Source organism: Apteryx mantelli, chromosome 10, assembly GCF_036417845.1.
Source record: "Apteryx mantelli isolate bAptMan1 chromosome 10, bAptMan1.hap1, whole genome shotgun sequence".
Taxonomy (NCBI): domain Eukaryota; kingdom Metazoa; phylum Chordata; class Aves; order Apterygiformes; family Apterygidae; genus Apteryx; species Apteryx mantelli.
This window is the reverse complement of record NC_089987.1, coordinates 1,148,455-1,160,902: the sequence shown is the minus strand read 5'-3', so window position 1 is coordinate 1,160,902 and position 12,448 is coordinate 1,148,455.

Below are 12,448 nucleotides of genomic sequence, written 5' to 3'. Positions count from 1 at the left end.
ATAAAATGTTATGTCTTTTAATGTCTTTGCAGTTGGACCTTACAATTGCTCGATCCCGTTATCTTGGCTCCAAGAGCCAAGGACACGCGGGAGATGTCGTGTGTCCGTTTGGAGACGAAGCGGATAGGCGCAGTGGTGGAGATGACAAGGGTGTCCACGAAGTGAGAGACTTGCCAGGTCCGTGGAGGGATGCGTTGGAGAGGGGGGATCATGGGGCTGCTGCTCCTGCTGCTTTTATATGGGAGCTCCCGGGGGCACAGCTCCCAGCCCTTCCCTTAGGGCCCATGTGAAAGCAGTGCCCAGCACCCTCGTCTGCTTTAGCTGTTACTCATTAATCTTGTTCGATGGCTGCATGTAAGGTAGCACTGTAATTGTACTTGGCCGGTTTGCAGCAGTGTTTTGCTGTTAAACTTCAGAGAAAACCCAGTCTGAACTGTTTTATACGTCATACTGCATAGCATTTCCCTAAAGCAGTCTGTGTACATGACCGTTAAATAATTTACAAATAGGCTAGTGACATGTGAACTGATAAAGTGAAAGTGCAATGTTTTAAATGACTTTATTCCCTTGAAGCATTCGCAGATGCTCTTCCTCTTAAAAAAAAAAACAAACAAAAACCCCCCCCCAAAACCTTGCAGTCTCTTTTATCCCCTTTGGGAAGGGCAGAGAAAGCTATGGTACAGAGCACTTCATATTTGCAAGGCCCTTGGCCTCGTCCCAGCTTTCCCCAGTTTCCACGCAATAATGACTTTGGAGGCCCAGACGAGTATTGGAGTCCTTCCAGCAGATGATTATACTTCATCTGTTGGCCCTGTAAGGGAGGCGGTTGGAGAGCCGAGTCCCAGCCCAGGCCTTTCTGTGGTGTTATGGAGTGCTACTAGAAGGCCACCAGACTCGCTCTGTCTTTCTTTTTAAATAACTAGCTTAATCATTCTCTGCTTGTAATTAACATTTTGAGTCAGTCACATGTGTTGTAAATCTGCTCATGGAGAACTTATTTAACTAATAAAAATTAGCCTGAAGTTGTGTTTACCTGAGCAACTGGAAACTAAGCTCTGAATAAATCAGCTCCAATCTCCTACTACCCAGTGCAAAACCTCTGATCCTGAGGAAGCTCATGCAGAAACTACCCAAAGGCTAGCTTGAATCCCATTTAATAAAAGCCATTATTTCAGCTTCTGCACAATTTGGAATCAGGACATAATGTAGGATGGAAACACCTTGTAACACTTACAAATGATCTCCTGCTTTCAGTGGATTGAGCCCAAACTTCCATTTCACCTTCTTATTTTGTCTGCAGAGTCGGACGCTGCAGACTGTGAAGTGTTTCTCGTCAGAGGGGTGGCAGGAGCGAATGCAATAGTGGTTACTGCAAAGAACGCCTCTGTCATCACACGCTCAGGGCTACCGGGGATGGCTTTCCTTACTGCTTTTAATAAACATCTACCTTGGGCCACTAGGAGAACTGGTAAGACATAAATGGACTAGTGTGCCATCAGTATGAGGTGATATTCAGCTTTACTAACATTTTGCCATGCATTTCTATCACTGGCATGACCCAATCTTGGCAAGATCAACCCCAAGTGAAGGTTGGGGCTTGTTGCCCTCAAACCAGCATGAAGTAGCTTACTGGGGTAGCAAGGGTCTAGCTGGAACTTGACTCTGTCCTGTGTGCTGTATGGTGGTTGTATGGTGGCCTACACCTCTTCCTGTGTTCGGGACGGCCGTGTTGGTGACCAGCCAGGGAAAGTTCTGTGAGGAATTTGCTGTGTGGTGCAGCCTTGTTTGCCTGAAGACTCTGGCTCAGAATGGGTCAATTCAAACAGTACTGTGAAACCTAAAAAGATCAATGTTTGCTCAATAAGATTCTGCACAAAACATTTATGACTTGAGTTAATTTTATTCCCATCCTCTAATATTTTATTGATCAAACCCTACATTAAGTTTCATTACTTTCTGCTGAGGATTGATGTCAGGTTAAGTAACCTATAGTTACAAGTCATCTTGCTGGCTCTATGTGAATAAGGATATAATCTTTACACTCTTCCAGTGTTCCGCAATTTCCCTAGTATGTTAACTTCTTTCAGTTCATATTGACAGGTCACTGATCCCTCCTGCCAGCTCTTGTAGGACTTAGTAGCACAAGGCATCCGGGGCCTGCAGACTTTAGACGGTTTAATACCTCCCTTGGCTAGAAATCGACTCAAACTCATTCGTTGCCTGCATCTGATTTGCGTACGCTACTTGTGTCTTGCCTTGCAAGATATTTATTCTCGTCTGTATCCTTATTAAAAATATGATCATCTCCATCTAATAACAAACCAATTCTGTGCTTAGAATTTCTTCTGATATCCTAACACACTGCTCTTCACCGTCCTTAGCTGGCCAGTCTGGACTTTGACATCCTCTGCCTTTGTATCATTGATCCATACTTCAAAATTTCTAAGCGTATATTGGTTCCCATTTCTTTTTCCTCTCCTTAACATTAGATAGATAGATAGGTAAATTGGCTTCTGACTCTGTCTCTGACTTCTCCTCTTGATAAGACCTCTCCTTTTCTCTTTTTCCATTTTTTGTGGTAGAAGATTTTATTAACTCACTTTTAATTTCTCTTCATGTTTTTTGTTTAAAGTCTTTTTTGCTTTATTTTCACTTCCATTTTTTTCTTGCATTTTGACTCATCAAGAATATAAATCCTGAGTAGATATTCTTTTCTCTCTGGTTATTGGCCCATTGCTCTCCTCGAGGTGTTCAGTAGCCTGGAAGTGGGTATCTACTGAGGTCTTACAGAGAGGACGATAGTTAACAGTTTTGCTCTGCAAGTGACTTAAACCATCTGTCGTAAGGCTAAAGCTGCTTTCTGAAAGAAAAGATTTCTTGAGGTTGAGCCCAAACTGGGACAAACAGCTAGGAAATAAAGACCATTTGCTTTCCTCTGCTCTGTGCTCAGGGAGAACGTCTGCAAACCCATGTTCACTAATGCAAGTAAGAGCAACGTTTCCCTCTCTTTGCTGTTGTATGCATACAGAGACGTGTGCATGGTGGAGATTAGTCCCATCACTTAATGCACTTCTGGAAGATGCTCAGACACCATGCAGAAGAGACAGGGAAAGTCGGTCTTGAATTGAAGCAGCATTTGCCAAATGTAGTAACAGCAACAGCCCAATGCCACAGGACCTTCAACCTGGCTCCCATTTGATTAAGACTAAAAATGTGAGCTTCGCTCTTTGGAAATAATGAAAGAATAAATTATCAGTGACTTCTTCAAGCTGAGGCAGAACCTCAAGAACAAATAATTATATGACCACTTGCAAAAAAAAAAAAAAAAAAAAAAAGGTTTATAGCAGTTTAAAAATACTCAGATGTCCAGAGCTTTTGAGGTTTTGTTATTTATATAGCTCAGATGGATCTGCATGGTACATTAAAACAGGTATGCAGGCAAGATTTCTCCCTTGCATTTTTTAGTTTGATTTTTTGACAGAGTGTCAAGATGGCAATCTCCTTTTGGATTATTTTGGCTTTTTTTACAACAAAATACCTACTTTTAGGTTGCTCTGAAGTTTTCTCTTTGACTTTTAAAAAAAAGAAGTGCTCAGAAGATTTATAGATAAGATAATAAAGAACTTTCGCAGCCTGAAATTGGGGGGTTAAATGCACTTGCTTTATTCTGCTACATAGAAAACCCCCAGGAAAGGTGGAGACTAATATATGTGTATCTCTAGAAAACTGGCTGTCATTTCTTGAAGATTGCTAGGCTTAACCATAGACAGAAGACTATTACGTGATCATGTTTTTCTACCAGCAATCTCTCTAAGTTTCTTGAGTGCTCTTTAGTGGGAGAAAGATGCTGGAAATACAAAACTGCTGTACAGAGAGACAGGTTCAAAGTAACCCTGTAGATGTGTAGTTCATAGTAATCGGAAGTCTACCAGGTATTTGTGATGGACCTGCTACAGAAGTCATTAAATGATTGCAACAGATATGGCACGAAAAGTGATGTTTCCTGCACACGTCTTCCTGGTCTTCCAACAATTCCCAACTTCACCAGCCTTAGGAGGAAAGTTTCCTTTGCCCACCGTGCGCCAGATAAAACCAGATCATGCCACAGCAACCCCTGCAAGCTTGCCAACCCTCTTAATCTTCAAAAGGTGAACCCAGGAGCTCACTGTTCACTGAATTGAAATCTTGATAACAGCAGTAAAGGCAAAAAGTGTAATTTTAAGGTGGTGTTTTATTTAGAGCCAAGTTACTGGTTCTGAATTAATACTATGCATTTCCTTTAATAACATGAGAGATGAAGTCAGCACCATCAGACTAGCATTGGAGAATGATGAGCAGTGAGGAGTTGTGTACAGGTGATACCAGTTTATTTATAGAAGTTAGAAGCGGGAAGGGAAAAAATGAAATTCAGCCTTGAAAAATACAGATGATATAGCTGCCTGTGTGTGAAAGTAATAATCCATCACAGGTACATTCAATAGGAAAAACCTGGGCTGTGGTAATGCTAACAGACACTTCAGGGTAACAATAGATGGTAAGCTAGATATGAGTTTGCAATGTGATATAGGAAAAATGACCAGTATTGCTTTGGACGGCATGCACGTAACCATCGCCTTAAAAAGAGAAAAAAAAAGAAAAGTGACCCCTGTATTGGCCTGTGGCTGCACCTGGGAAATTGTTCAGATCTGGCACCATGTCAGTAGCTTTTTGTTAACAACCGAACAAGTTCATAGAAAAGCAATAAAGAGAACTGGGGACCTGGAAGAATTGACTTTTGGGAAGAGATTAAGAGAGTTAAATTTTTGTAGCTTGGCTGAGCAGTGACTAAGCAGGAGCATCAGCATACGGAAATGCCAAAGGCTGTGAGCAATGGCAGAAAAGGATGTCACCTGGTGTGATAGCCACGTTACAAGCCAAAGGTGAGGGGCTGAAATCAGCAAAAGAAATTTTTATGCAATAGCAAGGAAAAATCAACCAACCCCTGAAATCTTTGAGACTATGCAAAAGTCCCTCAAAGAAATGGAAGAAAACTGAATTGCTTGGAGTTTTAAAGCAACGTTAGGTAATGGCAGAATATGTAGTATGGTAAAATGTTGTAGATTGCTGAGATGTCCGCAACCATTTGATGTTCTCATCGCTCCCAAATGCCAAATACTCAGTGATTCCTTGGTGTATCTGATAGCCCATGTATTCCTTGGTATTGCATAGATGCAAGTTTAACATATTTTTGTCTTGAAAAATCTGGATATGGATATGAGTGAAAATTAACTTTTTAGCTGTCAGGATCCTCATATACTTAGTTTATACCTTGAATCTTTATTGCAGCACCTATCTTGTTGATTTTTAAGCTCTGTTTTGTCCACAACTTTGTGTTGTGCAAAGGTTTTTTTGTTGTTCTTGCTTCCTTTAATTTTGCCTGTGCAGTTTGGCAGGACACTCTGTCTGGAATAGCAAAGTTAACAACTTCCTTTCCTGCAATCATACCAAATTCTAATCTTTCCCCCGTGAGGGACCTTTTTGTGCATCCCAGACCCAGATGCTATGCAGCACCACTCCTTCTCTGAAATAACTTCCAGACATGTCACAAATATGGTCAACCTGTTTACAAAAAAGTATCCACAGGAGCATGCATGCAAGGCAGCTGGGAAAACAGAGGTTGACTTGCCAGCATGTTTCTGTTTGACTTGTCCTGTCACAAACAATGAGAATGCATAAGTAAATGCTCCACATCTGGCAGCCTGGTTTGGGGCTGCATTGATTTGTCTGGTGTAAAATAAAGCCAAATGCTTGTAAGCTTACAAAGACTGGATTGGTAAAACACCGAGATTTCAAAATGTATTAATTCGTTTTTTATCTTAATGGCTTTTAATGGCATGGCACTGAGTTCTTGAACGTGCGTGCCTTGAGACTCATTGCAGGCAAGTTGTTTTTTTTAACCTTAGCAGAACAGAGATGCAGGTTGTTTGAAAGGCCTCGTTGTAGCAGCTCACAGGTGATTACAGAGTTCACGGTGGAGATCCTGGCGTGCAACCACAAGGGAGCAATTGATCTTCTGCATTGCACTTGGTCAGTCACTATCACGTTTATTGTTTTAAGATGTCTGTATAATAAACAGCTAGGAAAACTGTCTCCACAGCGGTGTCAGCAAAGCCAGAAACCCATGAGAAGGAAGCTATGATAAAAGCAGTTTCTGCACGTGCTTGGTTTCAGACTGTTAGCTGAATAGCATGTTAATATGGTCTAGTAATACATGATAAAACAAAGAGTTATGACTTAATCCAGTAAGGGAAAAGTTGGCAGCTTCTCCTTGCAAGAAACTAATGGCAAGTCCATCTTAAAATCTGCAAATCCCACTGCTCTACTACGTGGAGTTTCTGTGCCATGGAGATGTGCCATGCTCTCCTGTTCTTCAGCACTGTGTACTAACCTAGTCGGTTATTACGTTCCCAACCTTGTTTTCAGTGCGTGACAAAATCTTCTATATGGCGTTTAGCTCATCATCCAGATCAAAATGCAATTTAAAGCCTCAGTTGTTCTTTGTGGAGTTGGTCCCTTACCCAGGCCGCAAGGATCGGTTTCATAAGCAACCCAGCAAATACTAGAGCAAATGCCTGGGGCTGCTGGGCGCTTAGAAAGCAAAAGGAAAGGTTTTGCTGAGGGTTTCTCTATTCAGCAGCAGCTAAGCCGTCTGCCGCATCAAACCCCAGCAGCACGGGCTGACTCAGCAGCGCACGCCTGGAAAAGGTCCTAAACGCGGCGTTCAAGCAACGCTTGGCTTGTTGGCTGTTTTATCTGCAACACTTAGGGCTGGGAGACAGGTCTCATCCGTGGGTATGGGATGCATGTGTTCAAGTAATGCTCACAGATAGCTCTCTTTTCTGAGCCCCGGACAGATAAACTTCTTTTGCTTTTATAACGTATGCTTTTGCTGGTTGGTGCTCTTATCTGTTCTCGTACATCCTGATGTTCCCTCACGCACAGACGCTGCTTTGTTCAAGTATTCATCCTTTGCCTGAATTATTTATTCATTCATTTTTTCCCCTTAATTTTTCCTTCTGTCTTTCCCCTGCTGGTGTCAAATGAATTCCTGTTTCTCCAGCAGCTCAGCAGGGCATGGATTAATGCAGCTGGAACACGACTGCAGCAGTGTCAGGAAGCTGGAGTGACCTCCTAGATGGGGAAAAAAATTAAAAAGTATCCAGCAGTTAGAAATAGAGGGGGAAAAACTCTTGATACCTCTTGTTCATTTTCACAGCAGATATGTTCCCAGCAACTCTGTTCCGCTGGGAGATGAAATATAATGCAAATATTTAATAGAAGATAGAATCGAAAGTGCAGATATTGAGTATGAGTTATATTGAAAGAAATTGCAAGCTATGAACCAAAAAACATGCAATCTTTAGGTGCTTAGTTAAGGCTAACAATTACGAGTTCTTTTCCCGCAGTTCTTATTGTTTCAAGCAGCTTGATGCGGTAGAAAGTGTCTCCTTTCCTGTTGTCCTTCTGCTAATGGTGTGATGAATTTTGATTACATTGCAATTGCATCCCTAAAATGTAGAAGGCTATGGTAACTATTTGGGACATCAGTTTTCCTTCTGCCAACTTTCAGGAGCATTTTATAGGATTAATATTCAATAAAAAACCCTTAACATTAAAAAAATGCTTAGTCCCACAATTGTTATTAAATTCTTTTCCTGTGCCATAATGCGGGTGCTTTGATCTAAAGTCCTGCAGTTTCTGGAAGGAGCTTGCGTGATTACGATAATGTGCAGTGCTCTTTCTGCTATTCCTATAGGGAAAATAAACCCCACATTAGTTCCATATTAGTACCTGACTTGGAGAAGTTAAAAAGTGCCAGAAAAAGGTTAACCAGAGTCAAGTACACATAAGAGAGCTGTGATTATTAGTGTTAAGGGAGCCATTTGAAAAAAACATTTCTGCTTTTACAGAAGAATTTATTGGTGTCTTTGCTTCTGGCTGCTTTATGCATTTTAATAAAGCAGTAGCAGCAGTAGTAGGGTGTGGGAGCTGATTATGCTCGTGTAAAAAGAAAAAATTTATCTGGGTGATGTTGCTCCTATCCCTGTTTTTAGCCTTCCTCCTTGGCTTCACAAGCATAAGCTATGTTGCCGATCCGTTTGTATATTTATTTTCACCTAAACTGGAAAGGGCAGTTACAGGTAAGAGCATGTTATTCAGCACTGCTCTGAAGTTTACATTCCTAAATGTAAATTCAATTCCAGCTCTTTGACTTTGCAGCACATGAACTGGATCCATTTGGAGAGCCATTTAAATGAAGGCAATAATTGCTTTTGTGTGTTAAAAGTTACATATAGCCTACGAACAGCTTTTGCAATTTCCCTGCCAAATGTCTGGGATTATTCTGAAAATGCACTCTATTGAAAACAGTTCCAGCCTCAGGATACACTGGCACAATTCGGGCGATATTCGGGTGCCTGCTGTAACCGATCGGGCCTAGAGAAACATTTCTCGGTAGAGCACGTGTGAAAACGCTCAGTGTGCAGGGTCCCCCAAGCTGCTGATGGTCGGCAGCGTCCGGGCTGTGTCAGGAGGGGTTTCCTGGCGCCGGGCTCTCCTGCGGAGGCTTCACCGCCGGGGCCGGCAGACGCAGGTGCGAGGACAGCGGTCCGGGGTTTCACCCCGCGTGCCTGTTCTGCCGGGCACCGCCGCTGGACAAGCACACGCGCTTCGTCACGAAACTCACGCAAAACAGCTGGAAATCACAGAATTCCCTCTGCTTTGCTGTATGTAGGTAGCTCATACACAGAGACTGTCGGCTGTGGTTTGTCCCCGTTTGGAGTCTGATCAGCAATTTCACTTCTTGCTAGAGCACATACAGCGGTCAACACGGGTAAACCCTGTTCAGTTTGTACAATGGTTGGCTTAAAAAGACGTGTATGAAATGCAGACACCCAGAACAAATATAAATGGTCTGTGTCTTGCACAGAATGTATTTTGAGAAACATGGACACGTTCAGTACATGTGGAAGCCATGGGAATGTAAAGATTTTGCATTTAGATGTTAATTATGTTGGTCTACTCTTATTACTTGGCGTTTAGTTTGAGATGATTTTCCTTTCTCAAAGCATCTTTTTTGCTGGAGGTTTGCAGCCACGGATTTCCATCCTGTCTGGTCTTTTTGTGACTTACTAGTCCCTTTGCTCTGCACAGGATATTTCTGTGTCCATCCAACGAGGAAGGCTAAAAAGAGGGACAGGAGCAACATCACACAGATAAATCCTTTTTCTCCCTTTTGTTTTTCCCTCACTTATAAACACGCATCATTTGCAGAGCATCTCAAAGTGTACCAGTGAAGATCATCATCTTTTCATAAAGTTTCTATTTAGTAGCAACGGAGTTTTAGTGGTCTGTCATTATTGTTCTTTGTTGTGGTTTATCTGTGGTAGTTTTACAATTTTTTAATTTCAGTTCAGCACAAAGACCTGTAATTTATTTATGAAAGACTGTTACGTTGTTCATGCTTCATAACTGCGATGTAGCATAAAATGGGGGTATGTCCGGAAGGTCAGGTTTTGCTCTATCATGTATAGTCCCTCTCTTCCAATATTTACCTTTCTAGATTGTTTCTTTTTGGTTTTCATTACACTGGCTCTGATTTCAGGATCCAGTTTTCTGTTGCCTGTAATGATGCTCTCTAGGTTGTAATACTTTTTCATGTGTTATGTGATTGTCCCGTTCATTCAGGTGGAGAGAGTCAGAAATTATTTTGTTTCGCAGCTCTGTAAGCCTGTCTGAATTGCCCCATCTGGAAAGGCTCATGTCGTCTGTCGTGTGAGCGCACTGGGACGAGACGTCTGATGGAAATACTCAGCTCTCAAAGCGGTGCTGGATAATGATAAATCCTTTGTGAAATGTGGATCTGAATTTAAGCTTCTTTTCTCCTCCCCTTGTCTATGGGACATTTTATTCAACCTCACTTCCACTGTTCTGCATCTACTCTAAACTCCAAATCCTCTCTCATGATGCTCCAGCTTGATCTCATGCTCTTCCGTTACTCTTTCATTCCAAGGTTTTTCAGACTGCGATCTCCGTTGCAGCGCTCTTCCCTTTCCCAGGCCGCATCCTTGCCAGTTTTCTCATGTTCCCCCTTACTGCTTTACTTCAGGATTATCCCATCCCATGAGTGTTTCCCCTGATCCCTGGTTCCCTTCTCTTGACTCGCCCTTGTTTTGTCATTAGTTACCGTTACGTATTCAGTGCAATGGATGTTCATTCAGATGCAATGATGAAATCGCAGTTGGTGTTAAATACAGCTCAGGGAGAGATGATATTTGATAAAAGGACAATATGGATCTAATAACAATATGGATTTGATAAGCAGGTCATGTCCAGTCAATCGAATTTCCCTCTTCAGTGGAGTAACTTGTCTGCTGACTAGGAGGAGGCCGTAGATGTGATGTACTTTAAATTCAGTAAAGCTTTGGTGCTGCCCCACACAGCTTTGCCTACAACGGTCTGCACTGAAATGCTCTAAGATGGGTGCACATTTCCTAGGAAAATACTCAAAGTGTAATTATCAATAGTTTGTTTTTAAACTGAGAAGATAACTGAAATGGAGACCTATGAAGATCAGTCTTGGAAGAGGAGCTGTTCAATAAGTTTGGATTTATGACCACTGAAGCAGTGAATACACTTTTAAGACTAGTGGAGTAAATGTTGAGAGTGGTTGCGGTCCCGTTAAAGGACAAGATAAGAATTCAAAATAATCTTGGCAAGTTTGAGAAATGAGCTGAAATTATGGAGCTGAAATTCAATTAAGAAACCTGTAAATGGCCATACTTATTTGTTTTTTCCTTCCTAAATACAAAATGGAGAGACACTGGCTAGGGAGAAAAACTGCAAAAACTTTACAGAGGTAAACACAAATTGATGGTGACCTGACGGTGTGATGGTGCGTATTAGTGTCTGGGTGTCGGAGCGTTCTGGGATGTGTTATCAAGAGCATTATATATTAAGACATAGTTATTGCTTTGCACTGATCAGGGCTTGCAAGGCCTCGCTTACATTTCAATATCTGGTTGAAGCATCACACTTTGAAAGAGATATTAAGTAACTGGAGGAAAACCAGAGGAGAACAGGAAAAAAGACACTATTATTTGTCCAGGGGAGGGACAAAATAACCTCTATCCACATCTCCTCCTCCCCCCGCTCCTCAATCAAAGTGGGAAATAAGATGTAGGGCATTGGAGGAGTGCTAGAAGCTGAACTGTTGTTCATGGTTTGCCATGCAATTTTCCCTTTTGTTTTAAAGAGTGTGACTTCAGCAAGCTAGTCCAAGGAAGAAAAGAAAGTTTAAAATTTCTGGCCATGAGCCAAGTTTTCAATGCTAAAAATGAATTATTTCCTCATATTTTTAAACCAAGATAACCACTCTCTGGCAACAGGCCAATTCATCCATAGTCACCTGCTTTGTTCCTTTACTTTAAAAAATCTTGTGATAAAAACTTATTTCCAGATGAGTTTTGACTATTTGACTTTCAAAAGAGTGCTGATTCCTACGGTAGAGGAAGATGATTTCATACAGTATTCTGTGTGTTTTTCAGGGTTGCCTGTAACAAATAAAATTATTACAGGAAATAAAATGACTGTGTTTGGAAAGAATTGCAAGGTGGCATAATTAGACATTGGGCATTTTTAAGCTTACTTTACCACTTCAGAGCTACAAAAGATGGAATTAATTTATTTCATCTTGGTAATGCTCCTTTCTGGTCCAGCAATTTATCAGAAATGGTAATCCAGCAAGCAGTAAGTGTGTGTAGTGGGAGGAGGAAAGGGGAACGGAGGAAGGAGAGGGAGAAGGCATTTAAAATTAGCTTGGAAATATTGTACATCTCATTAAAAATGTAATCATGCATAAAATGAGATCAGTGAAAATTTATCTAAAAGTGCAAGGAAAAGGAGTTTTCTGGTATGATACTGGGTATAATAGGCTGGATTTTAATTTAGTCAGTTTGCAACAAAAATCCCTCCAGGCTAAATAAAACAGTTTCCCTTCCAGTTATTGTATGGACAGCTAATTTTCTGCAACTTTCCTTCTAATGTTCAACCTTATCTCTGGCTGGATAGAGGTTTCAATATACTGCAGAGTTTGTTTTCTTTACGTTTTCTATTACTGCAATTTAATTTGCATGATAAATGATGAGAGGTAAAAAGATGATAAAAGAAGCAGAACACTTCTTTATTAATTTTGTTTAAATTAGCGTAGCTTTTTAGCGACTGTTTTTTTACACAGAATGCCTATGTAGAGATTATTTTAACTCTACTGCAGTTAGAAAAAAATGTTATACTTAACAAAAAGCTTCCTGCCTCACACGACATTATGCATATTCTTATTATCATACTTTTTCTTCCTACTTTACACCATGTCTAATGATACTTCTTTATTGTTCTTGTGAAAGCCACTATC